The sequence below is a fragment of the Pinus tabuliformis genome, chromosome 4_2 (assembly GCF_031772625.1).
Source record: "Pinus tabuliformis cultivar Carrire ecotype Pingquan chromosome 4_2, CPIR1, whole genome shotgun sequence".
In the NCBI taxonomy this organism is placed as follows: domain Eukaryota; kingdom Viridiplantae; phylum Streptophyta; class Pinopsida; order Pinales; family Pinaceae; genus Pinus; species Pinus tabuliformis.
Genome location: NC_142304.1, coordinates 254643951 through 254663270, shown reverse-complemented (window position 1 = coordinate 254663270; position 19320 = coordinate 254643951).

The following is a 19320-nucleotide window of genomic DNA, read 5'->3' as shown; positions in this document are numbered from 1 at the left end:
TGAAAATGTGCTCAATACTTCTTCTTGTTTTGATGCATCATATGGGAATGAAGAGAAGTCTAGTGAATTTCGTGAAGTAATTTATGATGATTACTTTGATAGTGAGCATGTTGATTTATATTATTCTTCATTAAATCCTCATGATCTAAGTCAAATCATACTTGAGAATGAAGAAAACTCTAATTCAGAAATTGTTCCAGTAATTCTCATTATCGAACAATTAATCATTTTCATGATATCAACATTCAAGAATCCTTCCCAATTTATGATTCTTATGATGATCAATTTATCACTCCTATTCATAATCCCAAATCATTCTCTCTTCCAAAAGTTAATTCCGATGATCATTTTAATTGTGTTATCTTGGCTACTTGTGAGAAGGAAATTATTTCATACCAATCCCAGTTGTGATGTAACATTAATTGTAACAATAGTGTAAATTATGAGTTGATTTCATTGTTTTCCTTCATCTATTTTGTTTGATTTCATATTTGTTTTTGTTTTCATTTTTCAATTTTTAGATATCATTTGCTGGCATATTGAGCAATTAATTGTTGAAAATTTGCAATGTGCATTACTAAAATGTGAAGAAGAATCATAAGATTTAGATCAGGATTGCCTAGAGATTTTGATCTTCCAAATCCATTTTATCGACATATCTTATCATATTACTTTTCATTCTAGAGTGTGTCGTCAACATGAATCAACACTTGTGAGCAGATTATTCTAATATGACCAACTACCTAACCCAATTGGAGATCTTCTAACATATGCACTAAGCCTCCATCCATACTTCACTAATCCATTTCAAAAAAAATTTGGAAGCTTCATTTTTAGAGAAGATTTCTAATAATTTATCTTATGACTTGTTTCATGGTTGTTTAACTTCTCTTTCATTTAATCTCTTCCATTATCTATCAACTACTCATCCATATTTTTATGATCCCATAGAGATTTGGTTGGAAGAATCTTTCCAGGAGAGAATGTTTGTAAGTAAACCGATTGTAAATAAGTTTATTTTGGTAAATATGTTAGCAATAAGTGTACATATTGCATTCAAATTTATTTCTCTTGGATTAATTGAAATTGTATTTTTGTTACTCATGTGTCAACTATACATACATGCAGGTGTTGACGGTGCTAGACCCGCCAACATTTAGGGATCTCCCCAGTATGAAGTCCCAACTAGACCTCACACCATTTGGTGTAGGAGTCCCATCCGATATGATGGCCAAATTGCCATTATCTTAAAGGTTTGCCTTAGCTCTTGCTTGTCAACACATGACAGTGGTATGCTTTATCTTTGAACAATGAGGTTCACGTACCTGGTGAGTGCTTAGTGTTACTTGTGTCAAGGTTCTTCCACTACAGAGGGAGAGGGTTGAAGTGAGTCTTAAGTCGAAAGGGAATAGTCCCAAATCTATCAGAGACACACAACACAGAAAGACATGCACATCTTCTGACATTGTAGTCCACACAAATGCGACAGTCACAAACACAGAGTGAGCAAGTAGCACGTACAACACCCAGCGGAGTACTCCACACAATCGCGACGGTCGTTATAATAAGTTTATGGGAATGGCTTCGTCAAGTGTCCCGCGGGGTAGCCCACATGGGCAAGACAATGTTAACAACTTATACAACACATTTTCATATGAATATGTATTAGACAAACTAAAATAGTTCAAGTGTCTTAAAACAGGTTAAAGCAACATCCATTACAAGTGTCCAAAGAATAGTATTACAAACAAATACAATACATGTGTGAAAACGTGATGGCCTACTATCAGGCCTCTGAATTAAATGAAAGTTCCAAGACACATCAGTACACCAGACATCACTAACCCCGATAGCGGGGTGTTGGAGCCATTACTCGCTCCTCAAACAAAGGACTACAGACTCTCAAGGCTATGTGGGAGGAGCCAAGGCAAAATTTCCTTTGCATGTACAAATGAGGGGTATTTATAGCCAAGGGTAAAAATGGCCCTTTTAACTATTCGACTTCCCTCATGACTATTTGACTTACAGGGCTCTTATAATTTACATGTGGGTCTCTTAGACTTCCACGTTAAATTACATTGATTATAACAGTATGGCCCATAGTAGTGATGTGGCCGAGATGACTCATGAAATGACTCGACACAACAAAGTTGGTATGTTCATGTTGTTGCTAGTGTGCATGTTCAGCTGAAGAGTTGCTGAGTGATGGATGTGCTCTTGGTGTATCATAGCTTCACCTCCGCATGGCAAGGTGTGCAGAGTTTTCGATGGTCTTGGTGTTCGCTTGATGTTGCATGTGCATGCCTCTCCTTCACTTGTACTTTGCATGCTTCATGTGTCTGTCCATTTGCAAAAAATCCTCCTTGCATGTGCTCCGTGTTCATCTCGTTCATCATTGCCCCATGTCTCATCCATGTACCTGTATCTTCAATCACTCATGACGAAACGACATCAAATCTAGAAATCTTCTAGTCTACCATGATGCATTATCTTTCACTTTCAGATGTAGGTAACCGGGAGAGAGGACAAGGCTCTGAAACTACGCAAGGTACATTTTAGATCGGGATGCGGGCTTTAGGCACTATCCATGAAAATTTCACAGAGGTCACAGGTAGGATGATATGGGCAATCTGGATCAGCAGTGACTATCCGCAATATTTGGCTTAGCAGGAGGGCAGATCTACATAATTTTTTTAGGGAGACAGTGCAGGCAGAAGGGGGAGACTAGCATCAAAAATTGTACAATTTCTCTAGGGAGCTAGCAATGGGTTGCAGGAGGTTGTTGGAAAAAATTGCACAATTTTTCTGGGGAACTGGCAGCGGGTTGTGGGAGACTACTGGAAAAAATTGTGGATTGTTGAGAGGTTGGCCTGCTGGACATCCCTGCATAGTTTCTGAGCTGAGCGAGATGCTGGGCAGCTGGGAGAATGCTGATGAAAAATGCGCAGCTTTTAGGATGAGAAACAGGCCTGCTGATAGGGTGACTGGCTGGAAAAACTACACAATTTTTTAGGGTAGTGCAGTGACAGACAATGGATTTTTTTCCAATATGTCTGCATAGTTACTTTAGTTAGCAGAAGCGAGCATGCTTGGCAGCTTCTGCGCAATTTTTTGGAGGAGTGAGGCATGGGGTCACTACCCGTTCAAACTCTCTGGTTGACTAGCTGGAGGCTTGGTTGATGCTACTTGTTAGGGTCCTATAAATTTTATAGGATGAGTTATTGTTTTACATATTATGTTTGAGATATTGTAAATAATATTTCATCCTGCAAATTATTTCCAAAGAGACACCAAGTATTAGGATTTAAGGAGATTTTTGCATGCCAATGTTTGAATCAGATCAGTCTATAGGTGTTTTCATCAGAAAGCTCTCAGAAACAACTTTCCAACAGTATATCCTGCACTCAAATCTGATTGTTGGATTGAAAGATATGCTAGGACAAAGCTTGAACTTCAAAAGCAGATAAAGGCCCGAGAACTGTTTCTGCTACAATTTTAAATTGTATTTACATTTATCCTTTTTAAAAAATATTTTCCCCCATTATGAATAAGAAATTATGATTCTTAACTCTAGTCAGAATCCACAAAGTACCACCCCATTTTCATAGATACCTATTTCCTCCGTATGACACCAGCCGTGATCCATTTTTCCTCCATTATCATATTAATTCCCAAACTCTAGCCTTAATCCATCTACCCTTTGTATATCCAACTCTAGCTGCATTTCCATATCATATCATTCTAACCATGGTTGCATTTCCATTCTATTTGTATAACTCTAGCCATGTTCTATATTTCCCACCATATATCACAAACCATGCCAAAATCCCTTTTATTATATAACATCGCGTTATATATCACATGTTTATTAAAAGGCCCAACCATATATTATAACATAAACCCCACACCACTCCCGATGTAATAAACTGAGCCCGCAAGCCACATGTCACCATATCACATTTCGCAAAGGCTCATATAAAAATCACTCGTCTCCCCTTCTTTTTTCTGATTGTGATCCCACTATCACATATCACAAAAGTTTTATGTCATAGCCCCTATTACTCCTGCTCATTCCACCGATTGCAATTGCAATCACCATTCCCATATGTCAACAAAATTCATTAGCCCCCTCCATATTGCGATTGTGACGGATCCAAAAGGATTTTATTCTATATTTTAAAGTTTTCGGGTCTGCCTATCCTATTCCCCCCCATTTAGTACACGGACCCCTTCCGGACCCGACGAGACCATAAATTGTATTTTGAAATATTTGGGTTCCGGGTTTGTGGTTAAGTCCTGTCCAAATGCGATATGTTATAGGGTGGATTTGAGAGGCTTTCAAGTCTGTGTCTGCACTAAATTCCTATGTGCTTCTATCCAATGCGATTGTGAAAAGGTGAAAGGCCTCAGTGGATGTGATATGTTATAGGGTGGATTTAAAGGGTTATTAGGTTCTTCCCTTTTCAAAGGTCGCGTACTAATTAAAATTTCCTCATCTTTGAACGGTCCAAATTGACTTCGCCCAAATCAACAGCTGATAGTTTTTTCATCCCCACCTTTCCATCCTACCTTTATCGGGGGGGGGGGGCGGATTCCGAAAAAGTTGCTTTCCCTCTCGAGCCTGCTACTACATGTCCCTCTTACCTTATTTCACACCCCCCCCCCCCACAATTTACTACTTACCGCTCATACCCCCCTCCGAAAACCACTCATCCTCACACCCTCCCGCCATCATCTCCCACCTCCATGTCACCTCTTGCCTCCATTGTCTCGATAAATTGTTCATTTCCTTCAGTCCCCAGCTGCCATGTGGCCCCTCCATGTGTATCCATTCAAAATTCAAAAGAATCAGTCTACCTAGCTTTCATCATTAAAATGGATCACAATGAGATTTCCAAAAGAATCGCCCCTTTGCTCTGGATATATTATGATTATAAATCATTTCCCCAAATTTACGAATAGTATATCAAAGGAAATAAATTAATGTAAAAAAGGGGAAAATGATGAAACCGAAATAACAACAGAAGCAACAAAGGAAAAGAAGACATCAAGGACCTTTCCAAAACGTTTTAAGCAGCAAGCAACAAAAGAACAGAGGATAACATTTCACATTCATCACAACAGTCATCAAAATGGAATGCAGTGAAAAGTGAGACAACATAGCACATCTATCAATAGGACAAACAACATTGCTCATTTAAAGGTCCATAAACAACACCAGCACTCCAGCAACTGATATTTTTTAAATAGTTTATTCTATTTTTATACTTTTGTAATAAAATCTTGATATTTTTTCAAGATATTTTATTTTAGAATTTGTATAAATACTTCTCTTTTTGAAGTATGAAGGGTTGGTTTTGTAGAAAAGACAACTATTGTATATTTTTCAAGTCTCAGTGGGCTTATCAGTAATAAAAGGGAAATTCTTCACATGATTCATGTGTTGGACTATTTGGTGAACTACTTCTCTCATTGTCTATGTGTTTATTTATTTGTTTCCATACTTATGTGTTCTTATATGTGAAATATTTAATAAAAATTTAATGAACATAATTTTTTGAAAGCTACACTCTAATTCTGGTTGTGGATAATTTAAATGTTTTCTTCTGATATCAAGTTAAAGAATTCTTAGCTGCTCTTTAGCTTCAATTGAACCTATATCTTTTCTTCTATTACATTACATTTAAATGTAATGGATCCAGTTAGTTCGGCTGCCTTTCCATGTGAAACTCCTATGAAAATCTGAGATAGATCCCTGTTAAGTTTGCAGAATCCATTGCCCAATGCATCTTCCCTTGCTATCCCAACCAAACCAATTCATAAACCAAACCTTGAACTTTCACAACTAGCCTAATATACAAATACAACAATATTAAATCTCAGAGAGAGAGCCCTCTTTGAAGATGGTAGGGCTAGATCCCAGCTTCCAAAATGGTTTTTGGTTACCTCTGTGTTTTCTTTCACAACCTCAAAAATTATAGAGTGCTAACATTCTGGTGACCATATTGGGGACCTGAACATTTAAAGTTCCTCAAAGAATCATATCATGTTCCAAATATGGTTATTGATGGTGGATAGTGATCAAACACAAGAAGTTGGTATCATTCACCTGGCAACTCCATGTTCAAAGTATCCAGAGCTCAAATCTTTCATGGTGACTCCACTGTCACAGAATCTAGAATCGATGGCTTCACAGACCAAGTTCCATGAAACTTCAAATCCAATTCAAAGAAGGACATGCCTTGTCAACACAAGGATGGGAAGACAACATGTGAAAGTCAGGTATTTTGACCTGAATTTACTTCAAGATATATTATTATGTTTTTTCAATTGCCTTTTGTCTTTCCCTAAAGGTAACTTAAGGATTTTCTTTGGTCTATTAAATCCAAATAAATATTATGAATCTGTAAATCAACCCCTTTCTGCGAATTTATATCCTTCCCGTGAAGTTGCAAATGCATATCATCTCAATATTGGTTGTCTCAAAGAAGATCCAAAGAACATACATAGTGTTGGAAATAATACTGAGAGGGGGGTGAATCAGTATTATCTAATTCTTTTAATAAATCTTCCTTATTTGTTCTTTGAATTAGTTTTTCATGTCAGTACCATAAAATAATGAGCATAAACAAAGAAAACAGATAGTCACACCAAAGAACACAAGATGTAAGGTGGAAACCCAATGTGGGTGAAAACCACCTGCTGCAATATGTCTCTATCTTCTTTCAAATTAGAAACTCCTTTTACAATGGTTTTGTACTGGTGCAGTCCTTTACCAGTACGCAGGCTGCAACCTGTAGAGAGCTACAACTCTCTCTCGTTTTCCAGTCTCTCCTGGAAGGGAGCTACAACCCCCTACTTCTTTTCTTACAAGGACCACTTTTCATAAATTTTCAAACTGGATCCATAAGCATCAAATGATCATCAAGTGTAAGAGAATCACCCAGTCAACTGTAGTAACTAGATCAACAATAATAGAACCAAACCCAGAACACAGCAATGATAAACAGAGATTTTAAGAGAAGTAAGCAGCTTCACCCATGTACTGCCTGCTTACAGTAAGCACCCTGCTCAACTGCTCGCCTGCTTACATACGCACCCTGCTCAACTGTTCGCCTGCTTACGTACGCATCCTGCTCAACTGCTCGCCTGCTTACATACGCACTGTATCCATTGAACTGCCTGCGGACCTCCGCACCTGCAACCCTTCTGTGCCTGCGTACCGGCGCACCTGAAACTCTTCGTTCCTGCATATGTACGCACTTTTCTCTCACTGTACCTGCGTACCTTCGGGCATAGATGATTTCAAGACTTCATAAATAACCCAGACAGTCAGATCTACAGATCTGAACATGCGCCGAAGAGATCTCAATCCATCAGTAGATTCGCCTTATTTAGATCTAGACATTACTCCCAAGAGATCATAATATTTCAGATCTAGCCCTCATAAGATATTCAACACAAAACATGCTCAAGCCAAATGATCTCCTTTGCTTTATATAGGAAAGCTCTTCCTTAAATCATGGATTAATACCACGGGCCGACACCATAATAACACAAAACCGTCAGCTAAATACCAAAGGTTAAACATAAGAAACCCCACGTGTGCTTTTCTCTGCCTTGAAATGTGTGCACTGGGGGTACGCACCTCCTGAACAGGATAACTGCGGGTATGTACGCACTTTATGTAACACCGACCTGCGTGTACGCACCTTATGTAAGGTGTACCTGCGTACCCCTTATTTTCTTCAATATTTGATAGCTGATCATCAATCTCCACTGCTGACTTGAAGTACTGTGATCTATCACTTGAATGGGTTGCCATCAAGGACAACACTTTAGCCATAATGCCAACAATATTATGAATCTGTAAATCAACCCCTTTCTGCGAATTTATATCCTTCCCGTGAAGTTGCAAATGCATATCATCTTAATATTGGTTGTCTCAAAGAAGATCCAAAGAACATACATAGTCCATCAAGTACAAATTCATCTCAGACCTCAGTTATGACCACTGTCCAGTATGCATCATCAAATTTGTCATTCCATTTGCATGAGCTACCGAAGAAATATGATCAGGGGCTACCTCAATTTGATGGTACAACTAATATAAAAACGAGGAAACATGTAGACAGAATCATTGACTTCATTGACTTGGAGGAAGACGATCATGAAGATGTCAAATTTAGGTTCTTTTCTCAAAGCCTTTCAGGAAAATATAGGAAATGGTATGGAAGTTCGACAACTAGAAGTATTACTAATTTCCAACAGTTTCAAATCATTTTCCTTAATAGATGGGAGGTTAAAAAAAACCCTTTTCAGATTATGGATGAGTATTGGAATCTAAAAGGGTAGCCCGATGAGACGGTCCAAGTTTTCTCAACCAGATTCAATAGTGTCTATGATTCCATACCTACTGATATAAAGCCTCCCCCAGGATTGGCTATGCTTCACTATCCAGATGGTCTTGATGCTGAGATTGTCTATTATCTCATAGAAAGAAACCCTTCCACTTTGGAGGACATGCAAAAAAGTGTTATTGATGTGGAAATAAATCTATTGATTAAAAGATCCAGAATGGAAGCTGAAAGAAGGAAAGTAATTAAAGAGGAGTTTCCTCCTTTATTAAACCTTAAGTTAGAGACATTAATGAAAACCATGGAAAGGTTTATGAACACATTTGTTTTGCAAGATAAACCTATTGTTAGTGGAAAACAAAAGATGCCTCATTTTCAAGCAGATATGGAAGAAGAAGGAGAGGTTTTTGGGTCACATCACCAGAAGTTAGAAACTGGTTGTTTTGTGTATTCATTTGAAAGTAGTTTAGAACAAAAACTAGTGGAAGGTTATCGACAAGAGGATGTTAAAATTCAGCTAGTTATGGAAAATAGTCACCATGTGTGTGTTACTTATGATAGCGATGAAAAACATGATGAAAATATTGAAACAGGTGAGCATGCATATATTTTAAACATTGAACATCAATAAGACAATGAAAATTATGTTGATGGTAACTCTTTTCCCCTACATTATGCCACATTTCAGGCGTTGAAAGAAAATCATAATAACTCTTTACCTTTATGTTATGCTACATTTGAAGAGTTGAAAGAAAATTATAATATCACTGATGAAGCAGGAAATCAAGATGAAACGAGCATAACGGGGCAACAACCTTCTTATATAGATGATGACCTTGTTTTGTGTTACATTGGGGACTCCTTTATTCAAAATTCACAATTATTAAGTAACCATGAGATTGAAGGTCATATAGTCTCCTGGGAACCAATACTTAATACTTTACATCAGCCTTGCAAAATTTTATCTAATCATGATATGGATGAAGACTGTCTTTCAAATTTTTCTTCTGGATTTTCACTTTCTGAAATTTTATTTCAAAGAGAATATTGTGAAGTTCAGATTTCTGAAGTTGTATATGTGGACAATGTATATAGTGAACCTGCACAGTCCAGTTTTCAAACAAATTCACATGAAAATGAACATAATTTCCAACAAATTATGCCAATCATGTTTTCAATACAAGAGAATTGTATCATTGAGTTTCAAGGAGATGCTAAAGAACAACAAGTTGTTTCACATCCTACAGATGATAAACACAGTACTTATAATCTTACATCCCTTGAAAACGCAATGCCAAAAAATTCAAAAAGGGATAGATACATTTTTTAGGAGATTATTTTCAAGCATAGTACAACCAAGAGAAATTATCCATGATGTTGAGGATCATTTGGAAAACATATTGGAACCTTTAACAAAACTGAATTCTGTGTTGGTTATGGATTATGAAGATGGCTCCAAATAGAATTTTGAGTTTCCATTTTTTGTGTTTACTTTTCTATTTGGAGAAATGGAATGCAAGATTCAAATTAGTAGTCATCTGCATGACTGGTTTCATTAGAAATTTGTTATTATCTGATATTATAGTCATTTCATCATATTAGAGTGAGTAGGTGTGTGGAAATAAGCTCAACACTCTGAGAATATTTTTCAAGCATTATGGTCAGTTTCAATTTTAGATAGCAGTACAACTTTCAGTTCAGTAGGTATTTCAGATTTCAATTTTCAGAATGGTTTTGATTTCATTTTAAGAGTTTCAATAATAGAGATTCTATCGCAGAACAGGTTGCAGATTTTAGATCAACCCCATGGATTAGGAAACTAGTTTATGGTGTTCTTGACACCTCACAAGGATATTTCCATCCCCATATGGAGCCACTATTAGGGTCCTATAAATTTTATAGGATGAGTTATTGTTTTACCTATTATGTTTGAGATGTTGTAAATAATATTTCATCCTACAAATTATTTCCAAAGAGACACCAAATATTAGTATTTAAGGAGATTTTTGCATGCCAATGTTTGGATCAGATCATACTGTACGTGTTTTCATCAGAAAGTTCTCAGAAGTAGCTTTCCAATCGTATATCCTGCACTCAAATATGATTCCTAGATTGAAAGATAGGCCAGGACAAAGTTTTAAATTCAAAAGGAGATAAGGGCCTCGGAACTATTTCTGCTACAATTTTAAATTGTATTTGCATTTATCCTTTGCTAAAAAAAATTTCTCCCATTACGAATATGCAGTTATGATTTTTAACTCTAGCCAGGACCCACAAAGTACCACCCCATTTTCATAGATTCCTATTTCCTCCATATGACTCCAACCGTGATCCATTTTTTCTATGTTATCATGTTAATTCCCAAACTCTAGCCTTAATCCATCTGCCCTTTGTATATCCAAATCTAGCCACATTTCCATATTATATCATTCTAACCATTATCACATTTCCATTCTATTCGTATAACTCTAGCCGTGTTCCCCATTTCCCACCATGTATCACAAACCATGCGAAAAGCCATTTTAATATATCGCATTGCATTATATATCACATGTTTACTAAAAGGCCCAACCATATATTATAACATAAACCCCGCACCACTCCTAATGCAATAAACCGGGCCCATAGGACATGTGTCACCATATCACATTTCGCAAAGTCTCATATAAAAATCACTCATCTCTCCTTTTTGCGAGTGCAATCCCGCTATCACATATCGCAAAGTTCTATGTCATAGCCCCTATTAATCCTACTCATTCCACCGATTTGCGATCACAATCGCAATACCCATATGTCAAAAAACACCTCTAGCCCCCTCCATATTGTGATTGTGAGAGATCTTAAAGGATTTTACTCTATATTTTAAAGTTTTTGGGTTCGTCTGTCCTATGTCCCTGTATGTAATACATGGCCCCTTTCTGGACCTGATGGGATTATAAATTATATTTTGAAATATTTCAAGTTTGGTTTGTGGTTAATTCCCATTCCGAATGCGATATGTTATAGGGTCGATTTGAGAGACTTTCGGGTCCGCGTCTTCATTAAAGTCCTATGTTCTCCCTTCCAATGTGATTGTTATCAGGTGAAAGCCCCCATTGTATACGATATGTTATAGGGTGGATTTAAAGGGCTATTAGGTTCATCCATTTTCAAAGGCCGCATATTAATTAAAAGCTCCGCATATTTGAATGGCCCAAATTGGCTCCACCCAGGTCAACGACAGATAATGTTTTTCGGCCCCCCCTTGCCATCCTACCTCTATCAACAGCAAGGGGTCCAAAAAAGTGGCTTTTCCTGCCAATCCTATTGCTACTTATCCCTCTCATCTTATTTCACACCCCCCCTCACTTACTACTTACTACTCATACCCCCCTCTGAAAACCACTCATCCTCACACCCTCCCGCCATCATCTCCCACCTCCATGTCATCTCTCGCCTCCACTGTCCCGATAGTATGTTCATTACTTCTAGTCCCCAACTATCACGTGGCCCCTCAATGTGCATCCATTCACAATATGAAAGAATTGTTCCCCCTAGCTTTCATCGTTAAAATGGATCACAATGATATTTCCAAAAGAATTGCCCCTTTGCTTTGGATATATTATGGTTAAAAATCATTTCCCCAAATTTCCCAATAGTATATCAATGGAATTAAATTAATGTAAAAAGGGGGGAAAATGATGAAACTAAAATAACAACAAAAGCAACAAAGGAAAAGAAGATAGTGAGGACCTTTCCAGCACATTTTAAGTAGCAAGCAGAAAAAGAACATAGGAAAAAATTTCACATTCATCACAACGGTCATCAAAACATGGTGCAGTGAAAAGTGGGACAACACAACACTTCTACTAGCAGGAAAAACAACATTTCTCATTTAAAGGCCCAGAAACAACACTAGCACTCAGGCGACTGATATTTTTTAAACAGTTTAGTCTATTTTTATAATTTTTGTAATAAAATCTTGAATTCTATTTCAACATATTTGTATAGATATTTGTAATAAATCTTGATATTTTTTCAATATATTTTAGTTTAGAATTTGTATAAATACTTCTCTTTTTGAAGTATGAAGGGTTGGTTTTTGTACAGAAGAAAGCTATTGTATATTTTTTAAGCCTCAGTGGGTTGATCAATAATAAAAAGGGCATTCTTCATAGGATTCATGTGTTAGAATATTTGGTGAAGTACTTCTCTCACTGTCTATATGTTTATTTCTTTGTTTCCATACTTATGTGTTATTAAATCTGAATTACTTTACAGAAAGTTGATGAATAGAATTTGTTGAAAGATACATTCTGATTCTAGTTGTGGATAATTTAAATGTTTTCTTCTGATATCAAGTTAAATAATTCTTAACTTCTCTTTAGCTTCAATTGAACCTATATCTTTTCTTCTATTACATTAAATTTAAATCTAAAGGATCTAGTTAGTTCAACTACCTTGCCTTGTGAAACTCCTTTGAAAATCTTAGATAGATCCCTGTTAAGTTTGCAGACTCCATTGGGCGATGGCTCTTCTGTTGTTATCCCAGCCAAACCAATTCGTAAACCATACTTTGAACTTTCACAACTAGCCTAATATACAAATACAAAAAAGTTAAATCTCATAGAGAGAGCCCTCTCTGAAGTTGGTAGGCCTATATCCCAGCTTCCAAAGTGGTTTGTGGCTACCTCTGTGTTTTTTTTCACAACCTCAGAAATTACAGAGTGCTAACACTATCTGCAGGCAGGGCATATTGAGATGGATTGTTGGGAAAATTTTTCATTGTTCTCGATGATAGTCAATCGAATTGATTCCATGATTGTGTAGTGCAGACTACCTGGGAGGTAGCATGAAGCTGTGCACAATTTTGGGCAGCAATACATGTTCATTGAGCGCTGAAATTGCACAGTGTAGCTCTTCGGAGGTCTAGCTGTTGGGGTTGGTCTCGTCGACATAGCTTCAGCAAAATGACTAAGTGTGTGAACGAGTGACTTGGTGCATGCATGACCTTTTGAACACACACTCAACATGACTTGTCGAAAAGACACCTCGAACCATCAAGACAACATACACTCAGTGTGATTGACCGACAGTACGAGCGACAAGCGCGACACTTGTGATAGATTTTTGAACGACCGTGATGATGCTGGCACAACAGTGCATACAACTTCATTTGTGAATGTGACAAATTCTTACATAGCGAATAAAACTTGTACACATGAAGGCATACTTTGTGTGTAGCCATAACATTGCTGCAAGAATGACATTGTGACCAACATGAAAAAAGTTTTCCGGTGAACGGTCACATGAGGAGGGTGCAAAGACTCAACATGAGCTCATATTATGAGCCTCATTTCTTGCAAACATCAAGGAAAAACCAAAGGAATGCTCCGAAATATGATGTAGGCCAAAATTTTGGAGGGTGTTGCAGTCGCTACAACACTTGGCGATACAGTGGTTGAATTTCGTCATCTCTGTTTTGGTCCATTGACAACATAGGGCCTTGGTCTTTTAGGGATTATTAATCGATGTGTAGGTTACTTCAGCTTCCCCACTTGCCCCATGGACAGACATGGTTCACCTTTTGTCAACTCAGTCAAACACAACAATAAGTTTGATCTTGATCACAGTGTTTCAAAATCGGTAAGGGTAGTTTGGCTCGCAATTTTAAAAAACTTAGAATATAAGTTTTCATATTTGGTGTTGCTCCACTGTCAGCAGGCCTAGACAATACCCCAGTGGAGTTGCGTAGGAACACACACATTGCTCCACTACCAGCGAGCCTGGTCAGTACCTCGGTGGAGTTTCATGCTTCACCTCTTTGCGCAGGAAGCCTTTCTCTTCTTTTGCCTTTGTATTTTTTAAGAGGACTGTGCATAGGCACTTATTTATTTTGGGGGTGGAAGAGGGATCCTAACTTATTGAGAGTAGAAGTGGTTGCTCCTTTAGAGAAGCATGTCAGACCTCTAACATAGGTTTAGTCGTTTAGATTTTCCCCTTCTCTATTTCTACTAGTTGGATGAGCTATAACACATAGAGAAAAAAGTTGAGTGCTGAGAGTAGAAGTGGTTGCTCCTTTAGAGAAGCATGTCAGACCTCTAACATAGGTTTACTCGTTTAGATTTTTCCCTTCTCTATTTCTACTAGTTGGATGAGCTATAACACATAGAGCAAAAAGTTGAGTACAGACATGGGGTTTCCCATTGTGGACACACGTTCATGGTTGGACCCAAGCTTCCCTTACAGACGGCTCATATTTTTTGTCAAGACTTCATTCGCTGAAGGTTATAACCAAGCACATAGAAGACAAACGTAGGACTAGCCAAGTATTGCAGTGTCACAAGACTCTTTAGATCTTAGCCACATACTCATTCAAAAGCTAGAGCTCTGTAGTGGGCATCACTTATTTGCAAAACAAAAAATAGCATGATATTAAGAAAACAAAACAAAACGAAACAAAAATATTAAGAAAAGTGAAAGGACAACTATTACGCAGTAATTTGTCACTGTCACCCTGTCAGTCTCCCTAATGTCTCATGGAACCAAATGCACCATGCTCATGCTCTCTAAACTGGCCAAATGACCCACTTTTCCAAAGTTTACTGCATCAACGCGTCTGTTATTAAAATAACCGCGCTGACGGACGGCTTATAGTGTTACTGGTGCGCTGCCAGCACGGAAGCACAAGGGTTTCCCGCGCTGGTCGAATTTTGTGCGCCAGCGCAGCCTATGAAAGTATCAAGCTGTGCTGACATAGCCTCCACTGTTATTGTGATGCGCTGTCAGCGCGTCAGTTCAGTGTTGCACCCGCATTGATCCAGTTTGGGCGAATTTGTTCCAACAGCCAGCCTTCCAGATGTTTCCAGGCCTGGTTGTTAGCCTTGTGAGTATCACCCTCCCTTCTATGGCATGTCTGTTCGTCATTTGGAACCACCTTCCTTGAAGATAAGCTTGTCCTCCCACCATTCATGGAGACTCCTTCTCTACTTAAACCTCCACCATTACCATGAGCAGCTAGTTTGGATAGTGTGGAATTCATAGTGCTTGGATTGCTGCTGTTAGTGGGTAGTTGGTGTGACAAGGGTGGTTTTGTTAGAGGAAGCTCAAGGAAGGTTGTGAGTATTGCTTGTGTGAGAGAGAGTTTTTGTGTTGGGAGAATCCATTTCCAAAGGTGAATGATTAAGAGACTTGCTGGTTGGACCCTCAAGAGAAGGACTCAGCGTCAGAACATTGGTTGTACCTTTCTCTGTTATTGATTTAATAATAGATGACTACTGTTATGGTTCCATTCTCATTTGTCGTTGCAATGGTTAATGTGAATTACATCCTTTCTGACTGATGTATAATTGCTTTTATTAGATTTCACGCTTGTGTTTGTCTGTCTCTTCGTGTGTGCAGGTATCTATTCACGGAGATCGTGAAAGATCGTGACCGGCCAGAGCGAAGGAGCGAGAGCGGCATCTCTTCACCAAACAATAGCGTTGGAATCCAAGTAGGTGTTCTTTGCCTCTTGTTTATTTGCAATTAGGAACTTGCACGGTAGCATTGATCGATTGTTGCTAGACCCATTCTGGGCTAGTAGGGATCGCCTCTATCCGTAGAGGGGATTTACCTCTCCAACAATTTGGCGACTCTGCTGGGGAGCTGGCCTTTTGTCTCTTTTGTCCATCTTTGTGTTTGAATTTGATTGTTCTCTCTTTTTGAAACTGGGGATTAGTTCTCTGCTTTTAGCCCTCCTGGTTCAATCTGGGAAGTGTCTTAATTGTTTAAAGAGTTCTGGCCTTGGTTTGGGAGTTTTTGGCTTGATTTTGCCTCTTTTTTAACCTCAGCGCGGTTTATATCAAAACAGTTGCGCTGACAGCGCATAGCTGTTTCTTTAAACCTGTTGTCATCGCGCTTATACGTAAAACAGTCGCGACGGTTCTGAAATCGAACCAGTGCGCTTAATCCGTGTCCTTCCATGCTGACAGCGCCAAGTTGCTACGCGTGACCTCTTGTCAGTGCACAGTTGCTGAGCGCTACCCGCGCTGATCCTGTAAAATTGAATTTGCTTCAATTTTGCCTCCTGAGCCTGTTGGTTTCATTATCTCCAGCTTTTTCTACTTGGTTTATGACTTGATATCTATTGTTTGAACTGTTACACACTTGCTTGCGAAGTCTTGTTGGACGGATTTCATTTTTGTGTCCCGTGACCTAATGCCTTCATCCCGTTTTCACTGGATTGACCTTGTTTTTCTCACTTGTTCACTTGTTCACAAAAGTTCGTTGCTGCTTGCCTTTGCTATTGCGGAAACCTTCCTCTTTTTGCTTCTTTGCTTGTTTGCTTGAGGTGATTGTTGTTGAACCAATCCTTCGATTGTTTCACTACCCAGGCACAGATCACAGTTGCTAGGGTTCAATCGGCTCTTTTCACGCTTGTTTTGCTTTTCATTGAGTGATTTTAATTCTTTTTTCTCATTGTTACTATCTCTCAAAATTCATTTTAAAAGTGCATAGTGCCATTGAAAGAGAAAATCAAACCAGCATCTTTTGCATTCAATAGTTAATGAAAAGAAGAGCATCTCATTGATTTGTGTTCTCAAAGAAAAAATTTCATTTATTTGTCATTAGCTGCATTAGATTGTTTGATTGTTTGAGTTCATTTGGTTTGATTGAAAGCTCTTAACCTTCTCATAGTTAGAATTCATCGAACAAAATGGTATTCTTTGGCATGTAGTTTGCATCTAGGAAATTGTGAGAGATCATACGATAAGGCCTGAAACCGAAACTTAATTCAAGATCAACCTTAAAATAAACTGAATAAATCTAAAAACGCATTGGAACTTAACGCTCATATTGTAGAGGTCTAGGCTAGAGACGTGCTCTGGCGTCGTTAAACCTAGTCACTGTTGTTTCACATTACGGTTGGGTGATTCCTCCTCTTGTGACTCGATAGTGGTCTAGCACGGATTTGAGCTCCCACGTACCGTCGCGTATATAGGGGAGACCCCACTAGGTTATTGACCTTGATCCCTAGGAAGCCGAGTCTGCCGCCCTGCGAGCCGTAACGCACCGAACACAGCATTCGGGAAGATTGACTGCAGTACGGAAAGTCCTTGGTTCTCATACGATTGCCAAGGTGTATAAGCAGTTTTACGGATTGCTTGGTAAACCCTTTTCCTAGAGTCTCCAGAGCAGTCACTTTTGATCCTTTTCGGACTCCCTAAATGAAAAGGTGCCATTGAGCTTCTTGTCACTTCGTGCTCATTAAACATTCGAAGGAGACTAGAGTCATCTTTTCGTCCTTTTCTCGACTCTTGAAACATGAAAAGGTCAAGTTCAGTTCCTGTGTCTTAAAAATTTATTCGGCCACGATAACATTACCTGGTTAGATCTTGTGTGCGTTAGCTTGAGTAGGTTTCTTTTCGTTTGCAATGGAAACTTTTCCAGGGTTCACTAACCCAGGTTCCCTGCCTGATGGGAATCCCGGTCACTTCCCTCCTCTTGGGAATGTTGGTGCTCCGTATATGGCAACGTTGTCCCTACCAGGGTTAACTGTTGGGTTGCCTATTTGGTTGTTTTCAACCTCTTTTGTCCCTACCATATCAGCTATTAGTCCATCAGTCCCTCCACCTGAACAACGTCATGTTGACCTTAAGGTGGATCTCTCCCCTTCGACGCCTACTTCTACGTCTTCCTCTTGTACTTCGCCTGGTGAAACTCTCAATGTAAGTAACCAGGTGGCTAAGAAGAAGAAGAAGAAGACCAAGAAGAAGAAGTCCCCTAAGGGAGAGCTTACACGCGCCATCCCCTCCTCAAATCCAGCTACCCCCTCCACTACATCTGAGATAGGGCCACCTCCTGCTCCTCCGCGGAGGGTCAAGTTTCCTTGCCGATTATGCAAGGAAGACCATCTGCTTCGTGATTGTCCTGGCATTCCCAGGGTATTAGAAGTCTGGTCTCACGATCCGGCCCACCCTTCATCGTCCACTAACGGTCATGGCGATGCTACCTCATCAGTTGGGAATGGTAAGGAGAAATGGAAGCTTCGCATCCCCTATAAACTTTGTGAAGGCAATCATCCCCTTCACCTTTGTCCACTAATGGATGAAGCCTCTGTTGTCTTGGAAAGTTTTACGGCTCCTTCAAACCAATTTCCCGCTGGTTATCAGTGTCTTTCTACAGCTATAGATCGCGCCCCTGTTGACAAAGAGATTGCTTCAGATTCCTCTCTTGTCCAGGCCCCTCTTCCCGAACCTGGCTGTCCCCAGCCTGTTCCAGCCCCGCCGTTGGTCGGAAAGGGTGTTCATTTGAGTTCACCTCCTCTCAATAACTCTATTTCGGAAGAGAAAAATTCTCATGTTCTTCTCATCTCATCAAATTCTCCGGAGCCTGATAATGGTGTTCCCACCCAAACCTCTCCAGAGGATTCAGATTCGGTTCTTTCCGAGCAGGGGGGCAACCATATGGTTCCCCCACCAAGTAGTTCGGTCATTTCCTTTGATTGGAGTCGTTTGACTGCCCCTCCCCTTCCATCCCATGTGCCTTTCTGGGTCACCGCCTATGCTTGTAATAAGGCGCTGCCTGGCACTGTGTTAAACGAGGGAGCATCGGTTAGTCTCATGCCCGTTACTACTTGGCAAGCTTTGGGTTCCCCATCACTTGTACCTATCGCACCGCATCTCACCGCGTTCGACGGAGGGACAAGTCAGCCATTAGGGATCCTTCCAAAGTTTCCTATTACTTTGGGGGGCAAGACTGTCTATATAGACGTCTCAGTTACCCAAGGTTCTTTAGACTTCAGTTTTCTCCTTGGTCGCGACTATGTGTATGCCATGGGAGCCCTTGTTTCTTCACTTTTCCGTGTGGTTTGCTTTCCACACGATGGAAGAATCGTGAAGTTTGATAAATTATCGTTCCTTCGTCCACAAGCCCCTCCGGCGCACTCGTCCTTCCCTCCTGGCTTTCATCCACAAGTTGCGTCTCCCTCACCGCAAATCAA